The 7,572-nt window shown below is 42.4% G+C and overlaps 1 pseudogene; it reads right to left on the bottom strand.

Annotated features, from left to right (window-relative positions):
* Positions 1-248: 248 nt before the first annotated feature.
* On the bottom strand, positions 249-3,124 carry LOC113078497 (uncharacterized; annotated as a pseudogene).
* Between the last annotated feature and the right edge of the window lie 4,448 nt (positions 3,125-7,572).

Genomic DNA, 7,572 nt, shown 5'->3' with positions numbered 1-7,572 from the left:
TAATCTGAGATGATCAATAGAATTTTTTTGCAAAACATTTTTGTTTCCTTTTTCTCTGTATTTTATGAAACTTGATATTACATTATTACTCAATACTCTTAAAACTGCAATGTAAATTTAAAATATGTTATGATTTATGTATTTTGTTATTTTTGTTTGTGTGTCTGTATTAAACAAGATTTTAGATACACCGTCTGGTGCACCTGGACATATCATCAGTGATGTAACCTAGGATCACGGGGGGTTTCGGGTCTTTCAACAATCAGACCCCCTCCTCTAGGCGACCCAGCTGGGGTGATCAGGTCCCAGCTTATGTCCAGGTAGCGCTACTACCCTACACGCCATACCTCAACTCTCCTGATCCACAGCCACCTTGATGCTACTTCTGCAGCATCAGTGGCCAACTTGATGGCCCTTCGCTGGCTCGCCCCTGTGATGCCAAGCATTTTGTAGGCCCTGCAAAGGGATTGGCCCACAAACCCTCGACATCCCACTTTGACGGGTTGGCATATTGCCCGCCACCCATTGCTCTGGCAACCCTCCACAAGCTGGGAGTACTTTGCCCTCTTTCTTTCATTGGCCTCCTCCATACGGTCCTCCCAAGGCACTGTGAGCTCCAAGAGAATTACCTGCTTGGAGGCCTCTGAGGTGAGCACAATGTCTGGCCTCAATGTTGTTATGGCAACTGCCTCAGGGAACTTCAGCTGCTTGCTCAGATCAACTGACAGCTCCCAGTCACGCGCCGTTGCCAACAGGCCAGAGGAGGTGCCCCGGGCAGCTAGTGTTGACTTCTCCCCAGCTCTGACAAAAGCTGTGGTCTTCACTGGGCGTAGGCTCTTGCTGTGGCTAATTCCACTGCAGATAGAATCTGCTATGGCTTTTAGGCTTCACCATGGGCTTTTGGACAGTAGCTCAGGATGTGTTCCAATGTTCTTGTCTTCTGGCAGAGGGGGCATGCTGGTGTCTTCACATTTCTCCAGGATGGACTTGGCAACACGTCATAGACCGCCTGGTTCAGGAACTTTATCCTGTAGGGTTCAGCCTTCCAATGCTCAGTCCATGTGACTTTGCGCTCCGCTGTTTGCTCCCATCTTGTCCAGGCGCCCTGTTGCTGCATCCCAGCCATCTGTCAAGCTCGCTTCTCCTCAACTCCTGCACGCACCTCCTCCAGAATCAGCGACCTCCTCTCTTTCCCTTCTGCCTTGTCGTAAGCGAGGAGTTCTTCTGCTGCCCAGGCCAGCTCTCCTCTGTGCCACTGAGCCCACCAAAACCTTTTGCCGTAGCCTTGATTCTGTGTCGTCCACTGGCACGGCAGCCCTCCACTTCCTCCCTGTCCTGACCTCAGTCTCAGCCTGGGCAACCTTTGGATCACTGGAATCCCGATACTGTAGGACCTCCCTGGACCGTGTCAACATGAACTCCTCGCTCAGGCTGCTCATGGGAAGCTTCAGCTTGTTGTTCTGCCCATATAGAGCGATGCTGCTCAGGCTTCCCAGCCACCTGCGCAGGAACCTGCTGATCCTCATCTCAAAACCTTCCACCGTTGAAATGGGGACTTCATACACCAGGAGGGGCCATAGGATCCGAGGGAGAATACTGTGCTGGTAAATCCAGGCCTTGAACTTGCCAGGAAGGCCAGACTTGTCCACCACGGCCAGCCAGGTCTCCAGGTCTTGGTTGGTCGCTTTTGTGGAAGCTGCATCTCGCAGGCTGCAATTGAACACCTTCCCCAGGCTCTTAACAGGTTCCTTTGTCAGTGATGGTATCTTGGTGGTGCCAAGTGAGAAGAACTTGTCAGTAACCTTTCCTTTCTTCAGCACGAGGGACCTTGACTTTGCCAGCTTGAAGTTCATGCGAGCCCAGGACATCAGCTCCTGAAGGCCATTCAGGATCCACCTGCAGCCTGGGACAGATGTTGTGGTCACTGTCAGGTCATCCATGAAGGCTCGGATGGGTGGCTGTATAACTTCAGACTTAGAGAGGGACCCCCTACACTGCATTTCCACAGATTACACCAGCATGTTCATGGCGAGTGCAAAAAGGATGACTGAGATTGTACAGCCAGTGATGATCCCTTTCTCAAGCTTGTGCCAGTGTGAGGTTGTTGTTCCGGAGGAGACTCTCAGATGGAAGTTGGCATAGTAGTCCAGGATGAGGTCTCTGAACTTCTTCGGGGTGTGATGCCGGTTCAGTGCCTCTTCGACCAGTTTATGGGGTATGGATCCATAGATTTGCGGTCCTCCTTGCTCTCTGGCTTCCCTGATAAGCTGAGTGACCATGCCTGTATGCTCCAGACATCCAGGTACCTCTGGGGTTCCTCCCTTCTGGACTGATATAGGAATTCTTCAGGAGGTAGTCTGTCAGTCGCCCGGGAAATGAGGCTGAAGAAGATCTTTCCTTCAACACTTAGCAGTGAGATGGTCCGGGACTGATCGATTTTCTGAGACTTCTCCTCCTTCGGGATCCAAACACCCTCTGCCTGTCTCCACTGGTCTGCTACCCTTCCCCTCCTCCAAATCACCTTCAGGATCTTCCAGAGTCTGTGGAGTAGTCTTGGACAGTTCTTATAAACCTTATAAGGTACTCCACTGGGCCCTGGAGCGGAGTTTGCCCTTCCCCTTCAAACCACCTCCTGGATCTCCTTCCAACCGGGCTCTTTCCCGTCAAAGTCCAGAGCCGGTGCAGGTGGATTGATCAAGAACCTGCAGGGCCCTAGGTCTTGCTCTCTGTACTCATCACTGTAGGATTGCTTGGGGTGGTGGTCAACCTCAGCCTTGAAGCAGGTGAGTTGGCCGCTCCGCTTCTGTCCTAGCAGCTGTTTCGTAAATCCAAATGGGTTCGCTAGAAAGGCAGCTCTCCTCCTGGACCTCTCCTTCCTCCTCCTCCTATGCCCCTCCGCTCTCCTCAAAGTCATCAGCTTTTTGTGGCTTATGCTGCATAGCTCCGCAAGCGGTCCCCTCTCCTCTTCACTTGCAACCTTGAACTGCTGCCTCAAGGTCTTCAGGTCCTGCCTGAGCTGATGGATTTTACTTGCTCTGTTGTTCGTGGTATAAGGGGGCTTCGATGCTCGCTTCTCCTCAAGTCCAAACCTCTCTGCAGCTAGGCTGATGATGATTGTAGTCATCGTTTTGAGACGTTGATCAGCTCTCCAAGATGGTATCTGCGTCTTTGTCAAACTGACGCCACTCCTTCTCCTTGCTAGCTTTGGGCCACTTCACCCGACGATGTTCTGATGTCCTGTGTGCATTAGGTGGTTGCATCACCTGGAGGCTCCGGGCATGGTGGGGTGACTTCGGGCCTGGCTCCTCCTGCGTCTCACCAGGCGTAGTTCCTGTGCGCTGTGACTCTACCTCCTTCTGTATACACTTCCTCTTGGCCATGTCGGTTCTTGCATATCTTGCCACATTTGCATTCCATTGTCGTTGTCATGTTTTCATTGCCATATGTCGTCATCCTTTGATCCATCCTGTGGGATTCTCTTCCGCCCCCCCTATCGGGAATCCCTAGGGGTATATCTCCTAAACAAAATGTTGTGTTTTTAAAATATGTTTACTATCACATTTTCACAGCTGTGTCCCTTTTAAAACGTGCTTTGAAAGCATTTTAAATCAGGCAATGTCCTCCATCATCCTGATCTTTTCCCTCCCATGACTTTAAAAATGTAATTCATTTAATAGTTTAGTTTTTTTCACAAGCATATTGTGTAAAGCCTCATTCATATTGTAAATAAATTGTCTGGCTGTTGTTACAATTCAGTAGATGGACCTGAAAATCAGTTTCTATTATTTATTTATATTAGTTGAATGATAGATTTTCCAGTATTTAATGATACATATTATACATATTTTTCATGACAGTACACGTTTTTTTGTAACTGAGGTACAACAAGAATTTTTTTTTTTGTGCTTGTGTACTGTAGCCAGTTGCTCCCCTGTACTCAAAAATCCGTGAAACTGGTTTTAATCTATTGACATTTGAATTGATGTTTTTCTTTGACTGATCATAGCTTCCTGTTGTCGTTTCTGTTTCTATTAAAACATGTTGTACCTGCTCTGCCGGAATGGGCTGTCTAAACACAGAGTGCTTACTCAAACACACTGAGGAGCCCGGGGAGATGGAGAGAGACAGGAGCCGCCGAACCACAGACATGCCAAAGCTCTTGGCGCGTGCCAAATCAGTTACATGTCTCCTACTTATCTCTCTCCTCAAATCTGTCTCTCCATCTCTCCTCTGAGATGCTCAATGCCAGCCATGCTGCCAGTGCCAGAGTGCTGATGCCAAGTAGAAATGACACCGGCTCTCCCCACGGATCGACTTAATTAGACCAGCCTAGTCCCCCACGGTCCTCGTGGAAGCAGGGACAAAGGAAGTTTTTGTCATTTGGGGTGTGTGTGTTTAACTATTTCCAGCAGATGCTCCAAAGCATCCCGACTCTTTCATTGAGTTCCAGTATCATTTAAGTGTCATTGAGAAGTGACATCACTTAATTTTAGCAGCTCCCAAAGCGCTTTTGCAACAGGAACAGCCTTGTATGCCGGGACTACAAGGTATTTTTACATTCTTTTATCAAACAAAGCAGTTGGAAACTAGGGAAAACATTAAGATCAAACCTTTGTTCACTGTGATGCCAGTCAATAGGTATTTAATCTTCTCCGGAAACTGTAATGAAGAAGTCAAGTGGCATGTGACCCTTCTGTCTGATCAGGGCACAGGCTCTGTTATAGTCTGGTCCTTGACCTTCACCTACTGGAACACCCCGGATTCTTGTCTGAAAGTCCTTGGGATACTGTATGTGATCTCACCAGACATGTTAGGAAGTTCTCCTAAAAATTTCTGTGTGTCAGATTAATTTTGAGCAATGCTCATTTAGGGGTCTGTACTCAAACACAATCAATCTTAGCTTTCGTCGGACATCAGGATGCAGATTAGACTTCAACGAATATCTTGGGAAGTGCTGCAATGTAGATTGCAAGATGATGTCATAGATATGACAAAATTTGATTGGCATGCAGTCGCTTTGAGACTGTCACCCTTCAGGAATGTGAGATCACTCTAATTGGGGTGTGACATAGACAACTGCATTATCAAACTGTGCAATGACTTCCCCCAGAGCGCCATTGTGTTTGGCGAGAGTTTGGAGATTGACCAGTGGGACAGCTTCCTCTTTTTTAATTGCTCTCAACAAGTGAAGCAAAAGGACCAATTATAAGATCTTTTGACACACTGGAATTGGCAGCTATTGCCCACAATATACTAGCGTTTCACAAGTTGTGTGATTTTTAATAACAAGCACAGCAGGTTGTCATGACTGACTGATATCTGGTTGGAGCAGGGATATTTAAACTATTGCTTTTGCTGAAATGCTTTATATTTAGAATATACTACTCTTCAAAAGTGTTGGGTCATTTTATTTTATTTTTTAAAGAAAGTAAAATTTTATTAGCCAAGGATTTGAGCAAAAGTGATAGTAAAGACATTTAACAATTCACAAACAACATGATATTTCATGTCATGCATTCCAAAATATATATTGTTTTATTACATAATGATATTATAATTCTGAAATATTTTGTATTTTTATATTTGTATTTAATAAAATCAAAAATATTGAAGAAATTGAATGTCATCATGTAATGAATGAAATTATTTATTTGGAAATATTTTATATAATATATTCTCTTGTGGTGAACCATTATATATATATATATATATATATATATATATACACTGTAAAAAATGATTGCGCCAATTAGTTATCATAACTTAACATTTCGAGTTAAGTTAACTTATTTGGATTGAACTTATTGAGATGACTCAAATATTTAAGTTTTTCTTGGCTTAACTTATCAGACTTAAAATAATGAGTCAACTGAACTTAGATATATCAGTTAACATAGCTGCTTCCAATATTTGAGCTTTAAATACAAATACGTGCAAATGGAAACTAATATTAACTAATATTTGATATCGATACATTTTAAAATTGTATTTGTCAACTTTTTATTTTATTTATTGTTATTATTTTTTTATGCATTTACTTTATATATTTCTATGCTTGCCATTGATAATATAATGTCCATAAACCGCAAAATGTAAATATCAATGTAATCTTTAAGCTATTTTAAGATTAAAATGTATGACTTTCTATATATATAATTTTCGGATGACCTCAGAGGATGAAAGTCCTTCTGCAGCAACGCCATTTTCTCACTTTAACAATGCTTGTTCTAGTCTGCAGGATCTAAAACCTTCCTCTTTTAAAGTTAAAATCGGTTTTGCAAACAGGCAACCTGTTTATTTGGTTTTAATTGAACTACAGACCATCATCTTGATTAATTTGAGGTAATTAATGCCAAATATCTGTTAATTTATGTAAAATGTTTAACATAATAGATTTGAATATTGATCGACATAAATATTCTGAACGTTTATGTACGCGCTTCTAATATATGATTTTAATAAATTTAAAGATAATAATCCAACAACAACCACCGCCTTATTTCAGTTTTGCATTAATTCATGTGACCATTATAAGACAAATAATGCAACTTTCATATTTAAAATGTAATACTGTATGTGGAAATTAGATCAAATTTATTGTATCATTGATTAGAAGAAAAAAAAAAGAATTTAAATTATTTTTCCTGAATGAGCCAGAAGAGTCGTTCTGCAGCACCGCCATTTTCTCATTTTATGTTGTGATGTTCTTGCTGGAGTTTCTCCTCAAACAACGTTAACGTTACCCGAGTCGTTTAACCGTCGAATTTGTTTTGGCAGACAGTACAAACCAGATTTTCATCGTGTTAACTGAGCCGTGGACCTTCATATTGGTCAGTGTAAGGTGAGTATGTTAAGTTACTCCAAAATCTGTTTAATATGTAACGTTATCATCTTTTATAATTGTGAATACCCGAACGGTACGTTTTATATTGGATTACGTTACATGAAATAGATTTATAAGATTTTTAATTATTTTGAGTGCTTCTGTACTCACTTCTAAGATGTTGTTTTAATTAACTGTAATCAACTATCTGTAGTATAAACAACGCCAGTTTCGCGCTCAAAAATTATTTGAACTTTGTAAGCCAGTCATGGGACGTTAACGCTTTTCATATTGAAAATGTAATACTCCTTGGCAAAATCTTCTTCTCTTCTTTGTGCTTATTTGGCGGTTCGCATTCTTAAACAGTGGCAAAATAATTCCCTTTCAAACATTTCTTCCTGTCGTTAGAAATTTAATTAATTAATAAAAAAAAAGATATATATGACGTCAGAAGATGAACGTCTGTTTTCAGCCATCGCCATTTTCTCACGTTTACCCTTCCATGTGCTTGCTCCAATCTTGAGTTTTTCCCTCGATTGTCAACGGCGTTTATCTGTTAAGTTAGTCTTTTAGAGTTAGCAGAAACCTGCTTTTAAATGTATTAACTGAATCTTCGAGCTTCATCCTGACCAGTTTTGGGTGAGTAGGCCAACTAACGTAGTCCTAATGTTACACATTTTAATGAAAATTATCTGTAAGCCATTTAACGCCTTACATATACCAATCGGTAATTTGGGGGAAGATTTTTT

Source organism: Carassius auratus, unplaced genomic scaffold, assembly GCF_003368295.1.
Source record: "Carassius auratus strain Wakin unplaced genomic scaffold, ASM336829v1 scaf_tig00025797, whole genome shotgun sequence".
Taxonomy (NCBI): Eukaryota; Metazoa; Chordata; class Actinopteri; order Cypriniformes; family Cyprinidae; genus Carassius; species Carassius auratus.
This window is presented reverse-complemented; position numbering and strand designations above follow the sequence as displayed.